Source organism: Helianthus annuus, chromosome 11 (assembly GCF_002127325.2).
Source record: "Helianthus annuus cultivar XRQ/B chromosome 11, HanXRQr2.0-SUNRISE, whole genome shotgun sequence".
NCBI lineage: Eukaryota > Viridiplantae > Streptophyta > Magnoliopsida > Asterales > Asteraceae > Helianthus > Helianthus annuus.
Window position 1 is genome coordinate 88,140,367 of NC_035443.2, and position 19,802 is coordinate 88,160,168.

Sequence of the window (19,802 nt, forward strand, 5' to 3'; positions counted from 1 at the left end):
GTCTAACAGTTATATTTCACGTTCATCGGTCTATTCTAACGTAGTAAATCAATAACACGCTTTATGGATTATCAGACTAAACAACAGTTGCATGCTTTACAATCTAACGAATATAACACAGTCAACACTTAACAGGTTCAATCATGTAATAACTGATAACATACATTCAGCTTCAGTTAACATCATATAAAGTTAGGCATGACCTTGCCCTATTCAAAGCTCGGACAAACAAGTGTGGGGGGGGGGGCTTCCCCTGTTTAAAAGTCGGATTAAGTGGCAAGGTTAAAAAAACTCGGATTAGGGGGTGTGGGATCAAAACTCGGATCACATGGTGGGGGGTTAAAAGTCGGACTAGGTGGCTAGGGGTTAGAAATTCGGACAACATGGGTGGAGGGTCACAAAGTCGGACATGGGGGGGGGTTTCCTCATGAAACTCGGACAACATGTGATTGACAAAACTCGGACCTCCTTTCTCAAACAAAAGTCGGACAACCAGTGGGTCACAAAACTCGGACCATAGGATGCTCATAAAACTCGGACATCATCATTTAATCAACAAAGATCGGACCTAATACACTTTGCAAAAGATCGGACTGGATCTTTTCTTATTCAAAAACTCGGACAACCCTCTATACATTAAACTTCGGACCACTAACCCCTTTAAAGATCGGACATTCAAGTTGGGATAAACTCGGACACATTATGCAAATAAAATTCGGACCCTTTTGTGTGTTTTATAAAATGAAGCTCGGACAACATGCTTGATAAAGAATTCGGACATAGATAACTGGCTAAAACTCGGAGCATACATTAATATAAAGGTCGGACTATAGCATGCTTAAAACTCAGACAAACTATCAGTAATACATACGAGACATTCAAGTTCAATGCGATTGCATCAGTTACGTTCTAGTTCTTCATGAGATCGTGAATCCTTATTTTCACATATATTTACAGTACAATAATCTTAATCAAAATCAATGATTTTAGCACATCACGTATCCAATCATCAGGCAGTCGATTATACAACCAATCAACAACATTATCACAATAGACAGAATCAAGTCAACAACTACAGAACTAGCATGAGAAGAACTAGGGTTTACAAGAATTACAAGAATCAAGGATTAATAACAATCAAACAATCACAAATAATGATTAAACAATTACCTTGATTCGATTCTAGATGGATTGGCAATCAAACTTGATGCAAAAGAACTTGTGAATCCAAGAATGATGAGAAGGTGGTTGTAGAGAGGATTAGGGAATGTGGGTGTACGTGTTTTGATTCTTGTGATGATTAGTGAAAGAGATTAGGGTTAAGTATGGTTTAATTTTCACTAATTACTCTATACACCCTGAATTACTATATTTTACACAAGTACACCATCTCATAACAATTTCACAATTCCACCACCAAGTTCACATATTTGACAAGTCTTTCACAATTAACACATAACCATGTATACTCACACAATACACTTCATTGTATCAAAACGTTACAGTTCTATAGCCAATTACTTGTGCAATTAAACAACTAAACAATACATGAACGTGCAATAAATGCGTAATAGGAATCTTGGGAATTCGAGTTGTCACATTATCCCCAACCTGAAAGAAATTTCGTCCCGAAATTTAGCATGCGGTTACTGAGGAAGTTAGGTAAGTTATGTCGTTTACTGGTTTTCCTGGGGTGTCACATCATCCCCCCGTTGATTTGGAATTTCGTCCCGAAATTCCGCAGTAGTAGCTTCAGCCTCAGTAGTGGTTGCACGGTTTTCGAATAACTGGGGGTACTTTTCTTTCATTTGGTCTTCGCGTTCCCAGGTGTACTCTAGGCCACGTCGGGAGTTCCAATGAACTCGAACAAGAGGGATTCTCTTGCTTTTGAGGACCTTAACGTCCCGGTCCGTAATTTCAACTGGCTCCTCGACGAACTGCAACCGCTCGTCGATAGTGAGTTCCTTAAAAGGAACTATGAGGGTCTCATCTGACTGGCATTTCTTCAGATTCGACACGTGAAATACACTGTGAACTGCACCGAGTTCAGCTGGTAGGTTTAGCTTGTAGGCCACTTTGCCTATTTTCTCTATGATCTCGAACGGTCCGACATACCGCGGATTTAGTTTGCCTCATTTGCCAAAACGAACCACACCCTTCCAGGGTGAGACTTTTAGTAAAACCCGGTCCCCGACCTGAAATTCCAACGGTTTCCTACGCTTATCTGCATATGCTTTCTGACGGTCGCGTGCTGACGCCATGCGTTGTCGTATTTGTGCAATCTTTTCTGTGGCGTCCACTACAATCTCCGGACCCGTGATCTGACTATCCCCCACCTCTGCCCAACAGAGAGGTGACCGGCATTTACGTCCGTACAATGCCTCGAATGGCGCGGCTTGTATGCTGGTGTGATAACTGTTATTATACGAAAACTCCACCAAAGGGAGATGTTTTTCCCAGCCGTTGCCGAAATCGATAACACATGCCCGAAGCATGTCTTCAAGAGTTTGGATCGTTCGCTCAGACTGCCCATCCGTCTAAGGATGATATGCTGTGCTCATGTCTAATCGTGAGCCAAAAGATTTGTGCATCGCTTGCCATAGCTCTGACGTGAATCGTGCATCCCGATCCGAAATGATAGAGGTTGGCACACCGTGCCTCGAAACAACTTCTTTCAAGTAGACGTCTGCTAAGGTAGAGAAATTATCTGTTTCCTTAATAGCCAGGAAATGAGCAGACTTTGTGAGTCGATCTACGATCACCCAGATAGTATCATTCCCACGCTGGGATCTAGGCAGGCCAGTAACAAAATCCATGGAAATTTCTTCCCATTTCCACTGTGGTATCCTGGGTTGTTGAAGTAGGCCCGCTGGTTTCTGATACTCCACTTTGACCTTTGCACAAGTCAAACACTTGCCGACGTAAGTAGCAATGTGGGCTTTCATGCTAGGCCACCAATATGTTGTTTTGAGATCGTGGTACATCTTATCCGACCCTGGATGTACCGAGTAGCGGGACTTGTGAGCTTCGTCCATTACCAGCTCGCGTAAACCGCCAAAAAGTGGGACCCAAATACGCCCCGTTACATAGTAGGCGCCGTCTTCCTTTTGTTCCATTCGTTGCCTTGAGCCGCGTAAGGCTTCAGCTTTGACGTTTTCAGGCTTTAATGCTTCCATCTGAGCAGTTCGTATCTGTGCGGGAAGACTGGACTGAATGGTGAGCTGCAAAGCTCGTACACGCCTAGGTAGAGTGTCTTTTCGACTGAGAGCGTCAGCCACAACATTGGCTTTGCCTGGATGGTACTTGATGGCGCATTCGTAATCATTAAGTAACTCGACCCATCGTCGTTGACGCATATTCAATTCCTTCTGCTTGAAGATATGCTCGAGACTCCTGTGATCGGTGTAAATAGTGCACTTGGTACCGTACAGGTAGTGTCGCCATATCTTAAGCGCAAAAACAACAGCTCCCAGCTCTAAATCGTGCGTCGTGTAGTTCCGTTCATGAACTTTGAGTTGACGAGAAGCGTAGGCAATAACTTTATCACGCTGCATCAATACACAACCGAGCCCCTGTATCGATGCGTCACAATAGACCACAAAATCGTCTGTGCCCTCTGGCAGTGAGAGAATAGGCGCGCTGCAAAGTCTATCCTTTAAGTACTGAAAAGCGGTTTCCTGGGAATCACCCCAACGGTAGGTGACACCTTTCTGTGTCAGCATAGTAAGCGGCTGTGCGATCTTGGAGAAATCCTTAATAAATCGTCTGCAATACCCCGCCAAACCCAAGAATTGGCGTATTTCCGTTGGTGTACGCGGTGCAGGCCAGTTTCGTATCGAATCTACCTTGGATGGATCGACATAAATCCCATCCCTGTTCACCACATGGCCTAAGAAGTGGACTTCACGAAGCCAGAAGTCGCATTTTGAAAACTTTGCGTACAGTTGCTCCTTTCGAAGAAGTTCCAGGATAAGACGTAAGTGCTGCTCGTCTTCCTCCTGACTCTTGGAGTAGATCAGAATGTCGTCGATGAAGACAATGACGAACTTGTCAAGATAGGGTTTGCACACCCTGTTCATAAGATCCATGAAGACTGCAGGCGCGTTCGTAAGCCCAAATGGCATGACTAGGAACTCGTAGTGACCATAGCGAGTTCTGAATGCTGTTTTGGAGACGTCCTCATCCCGGACTCTCAACTGATGATACCCTGACCTTAAATCAATCTTGGAATAGTAGCTCGACCCTTGCAACTGGTCGAATAAGTCGTCAATACAAGGAAGAGGATAGCGGTTCTTCACTGTGACCTTGTTCAGTTCGCGGTAATCGATGCACATCCTGAAAGTGCCATCCTTCTTTTTCACGAATAATACTGGAGCTCCCCAAGGCGAAGAGCTTGGGCGAATGAAACCCTTATCCAAGAGCTCTTGTAGTTGCTTTGACAGTTCTTCCAGTTCAGTTGGAGCTAAACGATACGGTGCGCGGGCTATTGGTGCTGCTCCTGGAGCTAGTTCAACTTGAAACTCGACCTGGCGATGAGGCGGTAGACCAGGTAAATCTTCAGGAAACACCTGAGGAAATTCACGTACAACTGGAATATCCTCTATTCTTTTCTCTTTCGAAGCCGCATTAGTGACTAGTGCCAAGATAGCCGTATGACCCTTTCGTAAACATTTCTGAGCCTTCAGGAAAGAGATGATGCCAACCACTGCACCACTCTTGTCGCCTTGAACTTCGAGAGGTTCCTTTCCCGCACGAGGAATACGAATAATCTTTTCCTTGCTTAGGATCTCCGCCTGCTGCTTGGATAACCAATCCATGCCGATGACGATGTCGAAACTACCCAAAACTATTGGAATAAGATCAATCGAGAAGGCCTGACCCGCTAGAACGATGTTACAACCCTTGACTACATGCGTAGCTTCTACACTTTTACCATTTGCTAGTTCTACGACATGTTTGGTGTTTAGGGGTGTTGGTGTACGTTTTAGCAATTTACACATTTTCAAAGACATATAACTCGTATCCGCACCCGAATCAAACAAAACAGTAACATAAATATCGTCGAGAGAAAACTTACCCATAACTACGTTGGGATCATTTCTGGCATCACCCTGCCCCAACACAAATGCACGACCCCTTGCCTCATTGCCGTTGTTGTTCCCACCGTTGTTGTTGTTGTTGCCATTTCCCTGATTGTTGTTATGGTTGTTGTTGTTCTGGTTCCTGTTCAGCTGAGGGCAGTGCCTTTTGAAGTGACCCTCTGCACCGCAATGAAAACACCCTTTGTTGCCCTGTTGTTGATTCTGCTGTGCTGGTGGCTGCTGCTGATTCTGATTCGCAGGTCGAGGGCTTCTACAATCTTTGGCCTCATGACCCATCTTGAGGCATCTTTGACAGCGACCCTTGTTACACTGGCCACTGTGGTGTCTGTTGTAGTTGTTACACTTTGGGAGGTTCCCTCGATATCCACCCTGCCTGTGGCTGCCTGAGGAGTGCTGACTGGGACTCTGATAACTGTCAGTCTTTCGCTGCTAAACCTGTGACTGAACTGAAGCTGATCCCTTGCTAGAATCCCCATCCCATTTTCTCTTGTTGTCGCTGGGAGTAGCAAGTGTAGTAGAAGTAGTAGCGGTAGCAGTAGCGCTGATACGTTTAGGCAGTTTGTTCTGATCCACTGCCTGATCTGTGATGCGGTGAGCGAGGCGTTAAATAGCCTGGATGTTGTCGAGATTAGCCGATGTCACATGGCTCTGAATTTCTGGCGCCAAACCCTTGAGATACAACTCAATACGTTTCACTGGAGGGTTTACCATAGTTGGGCATAGCACGGCCAGCTCATTCGACCGTTTAGTATAAGCTTCGATCTCTGACCCAACCATTTTCAAATGATAAAGTTCGTCTTCCAACTTGTGAATGTCTTCACGAGTGCAGTATTCTCTTTTGATCAGTTCCTTGAAATCATTCCAAGGGGTGGCGTTAGCAGCTGCCAACCCTAAGATCTGCACTTGCGCGTTCCACCAAGTCAACGCGATTCCTTCCAAAGTACCAGTGGCGTACTTGACCCTGCGAGCCTCAGGGCATTCACACATCTCGAACACAGACTCGAGTTTTTTTCAAACCAGTGGAGGAGTCCAACCGCTCCTTCAGTGCCACTAAATGTGCTAGGACGACAATCCATAAAGTTCTTGAAAGTGCAGACGGGCTGCTGAGCGTGTTGACCTGCTTGAGCAGCTACAAGTGCCGCAGCAACTTGTTCATTAACGAAAGCCGTCAACTGGGCTTGTGTCATGTTAATTCGTCCGGCCATTGATCTTCACATCAAAGGCAACATAAGTGAGAAAGGTTCGCGAATAATGCGATGACAGAAGAGTGTAAGCACATAGGTGTTCTCAAACAATAACAAGTAATGAGCAGAGTAATGTAGGCATACTACGAGCAAAGTTCTATGCAATTCTAGCACGTAGGCAATAAACATAAACCTTATTACCTAGAATGTCGAGTCTTGCACGTGGAGCAAAGCGTCGTTGTGGATCGTTGAGAGCACTGTTCTGGTTATAGTCTGGTTTTAATAAAACGTTTTCCCATATTAAAACCAAGTTCTCTATAACCAATGGCTCTGATACCAATCTGTCACACCCCCAAAATCCACCTGCGGAGTATCACCGCTTGGAAGCGTGACTGACCAGGATCAAGCCACCAGTCATATAGAACAATATATATATAGTAAAAGTAATTGCCATAAACCAAACCAATTCCATATGAAAGGTGTTCCAAAAACATAAGTAAGTTATCATTGTTTAGCGGAAGCGTATAATTAAAACCATCATAATAATGTATCAAATGTCATAAAGTGTTTATCAAGACAATCATGATCCAATCCCACAACGACCAGCTACTCCCTGTGCAAGCTCCGTGTACCTAACGACCTGCAAGGCATGTAACAGAGGATCAACAACTAGTTGAGCGAGTTCACAGAAAGTAAATGCGTAATAGTAAGTTCGTATGTAACATGTGGCTCTACTGGGCCGATAGTACGTTCTATTGGTGGGGGCTTCCCATGTTGTATAACCACTAGACTATTCGTAACCATAAGTATCCTTCACAACCGAGAATAGTAGTAAGTATAAATACACGTAGGTTTTACGTGAGTATCCTTCACAACCGAGGATAGTGATAAGTATAAGTCTACGTAGATTGTAAGTATGTGTCCTGCACAACCGAGGACAGTGGATAGCATAAGTATGTGTCCTGCACAACCGAGGACAGTGAGTAGCATAAGTATGTGTCCTGCACAACCGAGGACAGTGAGTAGCAGATGTATGTGTCCTGCACAACCGAGGACAGTGATATGGTAGTCTAGTATTAGTGTCAGTACGAATCTATTCAACCTTATTCCTTCAATCCCATTCCCAAGCCCTTGGGAATCCCATGCCTTAGTAAGGGTGTGAACTCACCTTGGTTTGCTCGGTATGTTAAACTATGTGCTCACGAATACTCAATCACGTCCTATAGTATGCATGTATACACAATCAGTTAAGTTCTCAAGGATTTCGCATGCAGCATATGTCACGAAGTGTCTTTAGGCAATCATCATCATGCAACGTCTAACAGTTATATTTCACGTTCATCGGTCTATTCTAACGTAGTAAATCAATAACACGCTTTATGGATTATCAGACTAAACAACAGTTGCATGCTTTACAATCTAACGAATATAACACAGTCAACACTTAACAGGTTCAATCATGTAATAACTGATAACATACATTCAGCTTCACTTAACATCATATAAAGTTAGGCATGACCTTGCCCTATTCAAAGCTCGGACAAACAAGTGTGGGGGGGGGGGCTTCCCCTGTTTAAAAGTCGGATTAAGTGGCAAGGTTAAAAAAACTCGGATTAGGGGGTGTGGGATCAAAACTCGGATCACATGGTGGGGGGTTAAAAGTCAGACTAGGTGGCTAGGGGTTAGAAATTCGGACAACATGGGTGGAGGGTCACAAAGTCGGACATGGGGGGGGGGGTTTCCTCATGAAACTCGGACAACATGTGATTGACAAAACTCGGACCTCCTTTCTCAAACAAAAGTCGGACAACCAGTGGGTCACAAAACTCGGACCATAAGATGCTCATAAAACTCGGACATCATCATTTAATCAACAAAGATCGGACCTAATACACTTTGCAAAAGATCGGACTGGATCTTTTCTTATTCAAAAACTCGGACAACCCTCTATACATTAAACTTCGGACCACTAACCCCTTTAAAGATCGGACATTCAAGTTGGGATAAACTCGGACACATTATGCAAATAAAATTCGGACCCTTTTGTGTGTTTTATAAAATGAAGCTCGGACAACATGCTTGATAAAGAATTCGGACATAGATAACTGGCTAAAACTCGGAGCATACATTAATATAAAGGTCGGACTATAGCATGCTTAAAACTCAGACAAACTATCAGTAATACATACGAGACATTCAAGTTCAATGCGATTGCATCAGTTACGTTCTAGTTCTTCATGAGATCGTGAATCCTTATTTTCACATATATTTACAGTACAATAATCTTAATCAAAATCAATGATTTTAGCACATCACGTATCCAACCATCAGGCAGTCGATTATACAACCAATCAACAACATTATCACAATAGACAGAATCAAGTCAACAACTACAGAACTAGCATGAGAAGAACTAGGGTTTACAAGAATTACAAGAATCAAGGATTAATAACAATCAAACAATCACAAACAATGATTAAACAATTACCTTGATTCGATTCTAGATGGATTGGCAATCAAACTTGATGCAAAAGAACTTGTGAATCCAAGAATGATGAGAAGGTGGTTGTAGAGAGGATTAGGGAATGTGGGTGTACGTGTTTTGATTCTTGTGATGATTAGTGAAAGAGATTAGGGTTAAGTATGGTTTAATTTTCACTAATTACTCTATACACCCTGAATTACTATATTTTACACAAGTACACCATCTCATAACAATTTCACAATTCCACCACCAAGTTCACATATTTGACAAGTCTTTCACAATTAACACATAACCATGTATACTCACACAATACACTTCATTGTATCAAAACGTTACAGTTCTATAGCCAATTACTTGTGCAATTAAACAACTAAACAATACATGAACGTGCAATAAATGCGTAATAGGAATCTTGGGAATTCGAGTTGTCACATTATCCCCAACTTGAAAGAAATTTCGTCCCGAAATTTAGCATGCGGTTACTGAGGAAGTTAGGTAAGTTATGTCGTTTACTGGTTTTCCTGGGGTGTCACATCATCCCCCCGTTGATTTGGAATTTCGTCCCGAAATTCCGCAGTAGTAGCTTCAGCCTCAGTAGTGGTTGCACGGTTTTCGAATAACTGGGGGTACTTTTCTTTCATTTGGTCTTCGCGTTCCCAGGTGTACTCTGGGCCACGTCGGGAGTTCCAATGAACTCGAACAAGAGGGATTCTCTTGCTTTTGAGGACCTTAACGTCCCGGTCCGTAATTTCAACTGGCTCCTCGACGAACTGCAACCGCTCGTCGATAGTGAGTTCCTTAAAAGGAACTATGAGGGTCTCATCTGACTGGCATTTCTTCAGATTCGACACGTGAAATACACTGTGAACTGCACCGAGTTCAGCTGGTAGGTTTAGCTTGTAGGCCACTTTGCCTATTTTCTCTATGATCTCGAACGGTCCGACATACCGCGGATTTAGTTTGCCTCATTTGCCAAAACAAACCACACCCTTCTAGGGTGAGACTTTTAGTAAAACCCGGTCCCCGACCTGAAATTCCAACGGTTTCCTACGCTTATCTGCGTATGCTTTCTGACGGTCGCGTGCTGACGCCATGCGTTGTCGTATTTGTGCAATCTTTTCTGTGGCGTCCACTACAATCTCCGGACCCGTGATCTGACTATCCCCCACCTCTGCCCAACAGAGAGGTGACCGGCATTTACGTCCGTACAATGCCTCGAATGGCGCGGCTTGTATGCTGGTGTGATAACTGTTATAATACGAAAACTCCACCAAAGGGAGATGTTTTTCCCAGCCGTTGCCGAAATCGATAACACATGCCCGAAGCATGTCTTCAAGAGTTTGGATCGTTCGCTCAGACTGCCCATCCGTCTAAGGATGATATGCTGTGCTCATGTCTAATCGTGAGCCAAAAGATTTGTGCATCGCTTGCCATAGCTCTGACGTGAATCGTGCATCCCGATCCGAAATGATAGAGGTTGGCACACCGTGCCTCGAAACAACTTCTTTCAAGTAGACGTCTGCTAAGGTAGAGAACTTATCTGTTTCCTTAATAGCCAGGAAATGAGCAGACTTTGTGAGTCGATCTACGATCACCCAGATAGTATCATTCCCACGCTGGGATCTAGGCAGGCCAGTAACAAAATCCATGGAAATTTCTTCCCATTTCCACTGTGGTATCCTGGGTTGTTGAAGTAGGCCCGCTGGTTTCTGATACTCCACTTTGACCTTTGCACAAGTCAAACACTTGCCGACGTAAGTAGCAATGTGGGCTTTCATGCTAGGCCACCAATATGTTGTTTTGAGATCGTGGTACATCTTATCCGACCCTGGATGTACCGAGTAGCGGGACTTGTGAGCTTCGTCCATTACCAGCTCGCGTAAACCGCCAAAAAGTGGGACCCAAATACGCCCCGTTACATAGTAGGCGCCGTCTTCCTTTTGTTCCATTCGTTGCCTTGAGCCGCGTAAGGCTTCAGCTTTGACGTTTTCAGGCTTTAATGCTTCCATCTGAGCAGTTCGTATCTGTGCGGGAAGACTGGACTGAATGGTGAGCTGCAAAGCTCGTACACGCCTAGGTAGAGTGTCTTTTCGACTGAGAGCGTCAGCCACAACATTGGCTTTGCCTGGATGGTACTTGATGGCGCATTCGTAATCATTAAGTAACTCGACCCATCGTCGTTGACGCATATTCAATTCCTTCTGCTTGAAGATATGCTCGAGACTCCTGTGATCGGTGTAAATAGTGCACTTGGTACCGTACAGGTAGTGTCGCCATATCTTAAGCGCAAAAACAACAGATCCCAGCTCTAAATCGTGCGTCGTGTAGTTCCGTTCATGAACTTTGAGTTGACGAGAAGCGTAGGCAATAACTTTATCACGCTGAGGACAGTGAGTAGCAGATGTATGTGTCCTGCACAACCGAGGACAGTGGATAGCATAAGTATGTGTCCTGCACAACCGAGGACAGTGAGTAGCATAAGTATGTGTCCTGCACAACCGAGGACAGTGAGTAGCAGATGTATGTGTCCTGCACAACCGAGGACAGTGATATGGTAGTCTAGTATTAGTGTCAGTACGAATCTATTCAACCTTATTCCTTCAATCCCATTCCCAAGCCCTTGGGAATCCCATGCCTTAGTAAGGGTGTGAACTCACCTTGGTTTGCTCGGTATGTTAAACTATGTGCTCACGAATACTCAATCACGTCCTATAGTATGCATGTATACACAATCAGTTAAGTTCTCAAGGATTTCGCATGCAGCATATGTCACGAAGTGTCTTTTGGCAATCATCATCATGCAACGTCTAACAGTTATATTTCACGTTCATCGGTCTATTCTAACGTAGTAAATCAATAACACGCTTTATGGATTATCAGACTAAACAACAGTTGCATGCTTTACAATCTAACGAATATAACACAGTCAACACTTAACAGTTCAATCATGTAATAACTGATAACATACATTCAGCTTCACTTAACATCATATAAAGTTAGGCATGACCTTGCCCTATTCAAAGCTCGGACAAACAAGTGTGGGGGGGGGCTTCCCCTGTTTAAAAGTCGGATTAAGTGGCAAGGTTAAAAAAACTCGGATTAGGGGGTGTGGGATCAAAACTCGGATCACATGGTGGGGGGTTAAAAGTCGGACTAGGTGGCTAGGGGTTAGAAATTCGGACAACATGGGTGGAGGGTCACAAAGTCGGACATGGGGGGGGGTTTCCTCATGAAACTCGGACAACATGTGATTGACAAAACTCGGACCTCCTTTCTCAAACAAAAGTCGGACAACCAGTGGGTCACAAAACTCGGACCATAAGATGCTCATAAAACTCGGACATCATCATTTAATCAACAAAGATCGGACCAAATACACTTTGCAAAAGATCGGACTGGATCATTTCTTATTCAAAAACTCGGACAACCCTCTATACATTAAACTTCGGACCACTAACCCCTTTAAAGATCGGACATTCAAGTTGTGATAAACTCGGACACATTATGCAAATAAAATTCGGACCCTTTTGTGTGTTTTATAAAATGAAGCTCGGACAACATGCTTGATAAAGAATTCGGACATAGATAACTGGCTAAAACTCGGAGCATACATTAATATAAAGGTCGGACTATAGCATGCTTAAAACTCAGACAAACTATCAGTAATACATACGAGACATTCAAGTTCAATGCGATTGCATCAGTTACATTCTAGTTCTTCATGAGATCGTGAATCCTTATTTTCACATATATTTACAGTACAATAATCTTAATCAAAATCAATGATTTTAGCACATCACGTATCCAATCATCAGGCAGTCGATTATACAACCAATCAACAACATTATCACAATAGACAGAATCAAATCAACAACTACAGAACTAGCATGAGAAGAACTAGGGTTTACAAGAATTACAAGAATCAAGGATTAATAACAATCAAACAATCACAAACAATGATTAAACAATTACCTTGATTCGATTCTAGATGGATTGGCAATCAAACTTGATGCAAAAGAACTTGTGAATCCAAGAATGATGAGAAGGTGGTTGTAGAGAGGATTAGGGAATGTGGGTGTACGTGTTTTGATTCTTGTGATGATTAGTGAATGATTAGTGAAAGAGATTAGGGTTAAGTATGGTTTAATTTTCACTAATTACTCTATACACCCTGAATTACTATATTTTACACAAGTACACCATCTCATAACAATTTCACAATTCCACCACCAAGTTCACATATTTGACAAGTCTTTCACAATTAACACATAACCATGCATACTCACACAATACACTTCATTGTATCAAAACGTTACAGTTCTATAGCCAATTACTTGTGCAATTAAACAACTAAACAATACATGAACGTGCAATAAATGCGAAATAGGAATCTTGGGAATTCGAGTTGTCACAACATCGATTGTGAATCATCATCATGTTGTAGCAACACAAGAATATCTTCTTTTATGGCCTGATAGAGAATACTGACCATCTTCTTCTCCGCCTTAAAATCATTCTGTTCAGTCTCAGTCAAACTTCCAATGCTTTTCGGTAATCCCACTCCATCAACAGGTGGAACATATTTTCTCTCTATCTTCATCCAACACTCAAAATGGTTGGCTTGTACCCAATTCTTGAAACGACCCGACCATCCGGCATACTCATCAAAGTTCATAAGCTTTGGCGGTTCTGCATTGTTCCTAGCTCGTTCTCCATGTTGACATTTTGAACAATGCTTGCCGGACTTTGTGTTGCCGTCATGCCGCTACCCGCGAAAAGATTGTAAAACTCTTGATTTTCCATTTTAGGTGACAAATTCCGAAAAAATTTTAACTTTTTGATCAAACAGGTTACTTTTACAGAAAACTTTTCTACACAGACTGAATTCCCAACACGATATCATGAACGAAACGGACTTAAACCTTCAAACCATGTTTTACAAATCAAACTGTTTTTATGAGCGAAATCACAATTTTGGTTTAGAAGTGAAATCAGACTGTGGTCCCTTAAGGGAAATCAGATGGTAACCATTCGAGCGAAATTAGGATGTGATTTCGAGCGAAATCAGATTCTGAACACTTTGGAGCGAAATCAATAGGTGATTTCGAGCGAAATCACCTTTGGAGCGAAATCAGCGATTGACTCTCGAGCGAAATCACTGATTTCGCTTCTACTGCTCGAGCGAAGTTAGGACTTTTGGAGCGAAATCAACCAAAAACCTCCTGGAGCGAAATCAGGTTTCGAGACATTTTTTATCAGTTTTAAGCTGTATTTTGATCTGAAACTCTCAAGGGTTTGTTAATTGTCAATTTTACACAATATGTCCAAATTTCAGTCCATTTTGTCCGTGGCAATGTCCAGAAATTCAATAAGTGTAGTAAAAAAGCTTGGATTCTGGTATTCTAGCTCATAACTGGCTCTGATACGAATTGTAGGTTCAGGATCAGATCGTAAACGATCACTAGATCTGCGGTGGATTCGATTAAACGTGCGGAATCCATTAAATCGAACCATAATCGTGCGCGAATACGTAATTAAACAACGTTTATTACGAAACGACGACAACCGGACAGAGTTTCGACTCAATCTACATACTACACACTCAAAATCTGATCAATGTGACGTAATCGGAGTGTTCTTGATGTAGATGATGAACTTGTTCTTGAAGGATATGAACAATTATGAACTGTGTGAAAATGTTCTCCGATTTCTATCTTCTGATTCCGCTTGTAATGAGTTTTCTCCTCTATTTATAGTCAGCTTAATTCCATTACAAGCGAAATCAACATTCCGTGTATTTCAAGCGAAATCCAACTCTATGTGTGCATGCATTACATACGAAATCAACTTTGCATATGATATTGTATATGATGTCATCATTATGCAATGATGACATCACTTTGGATCTTACTCAGTTTCTTCACATCGTGCCGTACCGTATACTGACCAGACATTGCCTAACGACACCTAGTGAAACCTAGCGAAACCTCTGTCCGGTATTTTACAGACTCAAGACACTAGACTTTACATGTACAATTAGATTTCTATCTATGGCCACACACATAATGCACTAACAGCATATGCAATTTTGTGAGTATACTCGAACCCATTTTTACTTTTAAACACTTTTGGGTGCAACATGTATTCTATATAAACACACGAACACTTGAAACTATTTGAATCACTCTCTATCCATGTTATACATGATACTATATGATGCTTGTTAATCTCGTATGTTATGTAAACTTTTCTTGTCTATATGCTCATTAACTTCGTACAAGCCTACCTTAACAATTATAGCGCTATAGGAGTAATGCACCGCCCACTAGTCTCAGAGTATTGTTAAGTTAAACATGTTACCTCCCGTTATTCTTTGGGATAGACTATTTTAACGCATTGGATTCTTGAGTTTGAACATATACTTGACATCGTTTCAATATACTAGTAACTTGCATATTGTGATTCATGTTGGGTACTAGCCGTTACACTATTTTAAAGCTATTTTTATGCTATGTATCAAACTTGTATACTCGCCAACTTTTTTTTATCATATTTTAATACATGTTGCAGGTTCAATAGACAAGATGATGTTAAGTGAATAAACAAGACTTAAGTGGACTTAGAAACACACTTAGATTAATCTACTTTGTATCATATGTTTGAAATAATGTTGTTCGTATTCGATTCTTGTATGACATTTTAGCAATCTATGAAATTTAAATTTAAACGATATTGTCACGTAGTGTTATGAAGTCTCTTGCAGTGTATTTCGTCTCATCCCGATGTTTCCGCCATCGGTTGGGGTGTGATAATTTATGCCTGGTCGTATATAATGTATACGATACCTTTATACGGGCCGTATTATTCCTCGATACGCTTGCGATTAGACGTAAGATTCTTCGATTCGATGTTATACTCCTCGATTCTTGTGCGAGTTATGCAATTATACGTTAGATTCCTCGATATTCGTGCAGTTATTTGATTCGATGTTAGATTCCTCGACTCGCGTGTTAATCATTGGAAACGATGTAATATTCCGTAAAAACCTCGATATAAACAACATTATCTTATTTATTTTCATTCAACTTCTATTCGTTTCTTCTATATTTCTCTGTATTTAAATTATATCATGCTACCAATGTCTTTTTGGGGTGATGGTAACTTTCTCGGTAGTGACTTGGCTAGCGAGTCAAATCAGAGGAGTTATGAAAACAATCAAAATAACAATCCGGGTTTGTTTGATCTAAATGTTCTGTTCGATCTCAATCTTGCGTCTGATGCAAGTCAGGATCCTTGGGGTTTGGATGACTGTCAGGGTAATTATGCTTGTTATTATCCACCGCTACCTGTTAGTTTTTAAATAAACACTGACCTGAACAGTTAGGCTCCGATGAATACTTCAACACTTGGCGATCCGAACAGCTGGCTGCAAAAGAGAACACTGTTAGGACTCGTTACAGGAATGGGGTTATTCCTGTAACCACCCTCCGGTGTGAGAATAAGTCTCGGTAATTTGGGAGTAAGAAAATATGTAGAGAGAAAGTTGGTAAGAGCAGAATATCTATACCTTTGATGTTTACCTCTATTTATAGTTTACGATTAGGGTTTCCCGTAAGTTAGGAGATAATCCGGTGAGTTAGGAATTTGCATGATCTTCCCAGAATATTGGAGATTCGGTTACTTGGTTTATCCATGCAGAATGGAACATTATAGAATAAACGTGAATATAATTGATTATTTATAATAAAATAATAGGTAATGACCGGGTCGGGTTAGTCGGTCCGGGTCATACCTCGTCATGTCCCCCCGGTCCGATGTTATGAAAAGAAATTCATGAGATCGGACTTAAAAGAAGAAAAAGTCAAAATGCACCCTGGGTACATATTTCTCAAGTAGGAGTACAATGTGACAACTGCCAAATTTGCATGCATCCGTACAATTAATTAGACAATAATTAAGGATTAATGACTGTGCAGATTTACAATTAAATGACTTGAACTGCTTTCTGATTATTGCTTTATACACACAGGTGTATCACATATTGCAAATGACGTATCATTGACTGCATGCAAACATATAGACATAAATGATGCACAAAGCACAGTTAGCACAGTTAGCGGATGACTCAGAAAAATGCTGACGGAGTTCAGTACACAGACAGACGTTGTTTTTACACAATATGAGCCAGAAACTAAGTACTACACTAGTATAGAGTGTATGGAAGTAAGGACCACAAAACTGCTTTTCTAGGTGATAGTTTGAGTGGCGGAAAGTGCCTAAAACTCACACAAAGTGCTGAATTCAGCATAAATCAGCAAAAATCAGCTTTTTAATAAGTTTGTTTCATGCAAAAATATGACTAAATGGTCCTGAATGCTTTTCTAAGTGTCGGGAATTAAAAGTGTCACAAAAGGGTACATAAAGAACACTAAACGGTATAGTTTAGCACTTTAATGAACCGGTATCTAACCAAGCAACCGGACATTACCCGAAACACCAAAATTATACTAGAAGCATTGTTTTAATGTTTCTGAGCTAGTTATAATCCCCGAACACCCTAACACACTATATAACACATAATATGCATAACACCTAAACACTACACTTGAAATCTAACCATTATGCTTAACTATCCATTAAACTCAACTCTCTCCCTCCTCTCTTCTTCCTCACGGTCGTAGACAACCACCCACACCACCATCATTTCCATCTCATTCTCATACATCCCAAGTGGATCACAAGGAGCTAGAAGCAAGATAAGGAGGTTTGGTGGTCTTGGAGATTGAAGGACCTCAACCATTTGCTTTTATCCAACATATTTGTCACCTTCAACTTCTTGTGTTCTTCCCTAGCCTTATGCTAGTTGTAAGGCTCTTATGATCCCTTTTTACTTCATATTTTGTTGGTTAAAAGATGATGAACATTGTTAATCTTAAAGAACACTAAAGAGCATAATCATGAAACTTTAACATAAGCTTAATAACATAAGAATACTTGTTGATTAGTATTGTTTTGCTTCTTAATGATTGATTGTTTGTATTTATGATGTTAGACATCATATGAAACCTACTAGATTATGATTCAACACATGATCTAGTAAGTTACGATGATGATCTTGTGAAAGACCAAGATGATCATACTTTGTGTATACATGAACTTGAATGATGAAATTTGTTTTCATATGTGATGATGATTTAAACAAAATACAAGTCTTGTAAGTGGATGATTTCCAAAATAGTTTTCTCAAGAAACTAAGTTAAATAACAAAATTTACCTAGACTTGGTTCTTACATAAACAAATACTATTTTTAATGGTTAAACAAGTGTAGAAACACTTGTGTAACAAGAAGATTACATAAAGAAGCATTTTTGGGAAATATGTTTGGAAGTTGTAAACACCCAACTTCTTTAAAAATTAAGTTTTTAAAAAAGTAAATACATTTTAGAGGGTAACTAAACCTACTAAACATACTACCAAGTTACTACAAGTTTTTATGAAAGTTCAAGCTCATGTTGTTATGCATATAGCATTGTTTTGGCACTTGGTAAGTGTTGGTTAAGTTGTTGATTGTTTGTGATGATTTTAAAAAGAAAATGATATGCTTTGATAGCGTGGACACCTCCATTTTTAAGGGAAACTATGGCAAAATTTTCTAAAAATATAAACACTTAGAAAAATATTTTCTAACAAATATTTACAAGTATATTTTAACTATGGTTTTCAATATAAACTTTGCCATAATTTTTGTTACAAAAATACAAGTATTGGAGGTTGGATTTTATAAATAAAAATAACTAAATATGTATTGAAAGGTATATATTTAGAAGACACATTGTGTGTGAATATTTGTATACTTTGTGTAATAGTTATATTATTTTAGGGTTGAAATAATATGACTTAACAAAAATACCAAGAAATTACAATCCAAAATATTACCAAAAATCTCAAGGAATAAATATATAAGTTACACTTAATATTGTGAAACCGAACGCAAAAACGTAACTTACAAAATATTCCGGAAAATACCGTTATAAATATATTTTTGGTAAATAATATTTTGGATGCAAGAAATGAAAATATGATTTTTGTAAATATTACAAAGTTATATCATATTTTGACAAGGAGAAAATATATTATTTTTGGGAAGTAAAAATATATTTTCTTGGCATATTTAAAAGATATATGATTTTTGGGAAAAAATATATATTTTCTTGAAATACATTATTTTTGGATAAAATAAGTTTATATATATTTTCTAAAAGTGAGACTTGAAAATATATTAATTTGGAACTACAAATATTTTTGCCAAGAGAAAAATTAGGAATAATTTTTCTAAGGAATACTTCTTAAAATATATATTTTAGAAATATATGTTGGATACTTATTAAAGACAATACATACCGGAATACGACGCCAATACATGGCAAGTTATACAAATACAGGAATACGAATACACATGTATGAGATACCCCCATCCTTGGGAAGGAAATACGGATATAAATACTTGAGAAGTATTATTATGAAAATATTGTTTAACAATTATTCGAAAATTTATAAATATAATTTGGAGTTAAAATAATTATTATTTCAACAAGTAATGATAACTTGGAATAATAATGAAGACACTTGAAACGTAACTCAAAAACACTAATCTTTACCAAGTCAAGGCACAACCCGCTCGTCTAATGGACCATAGTACGCATGTAAGTAGTCGTGCGTTCTAGAGGAAGCTTTGAGTTACATCGGATTTAGGGAACGCAAAACTGTGAGTTCATGACCCCCCCCCCCCCTTTCTTTTAACTGTTTTCAGTTTTATAACTCCGGGGGTGAAATACATGTTACAAACTGTTTACGAATATTTTATGTGGTATGGTTGGCTAAGGAAGGGTACTGCTTCATCATGTGAGTGGTGGGTATGACACTTAAGGCCATTAATCCTCGTTGTAGGACCGAGGGACATGAGTGATAGATCTATTCGGGTGTAGCGAGCCCCACCCATGCGCACGCCGAATGAGCCATGTGGTGACTAT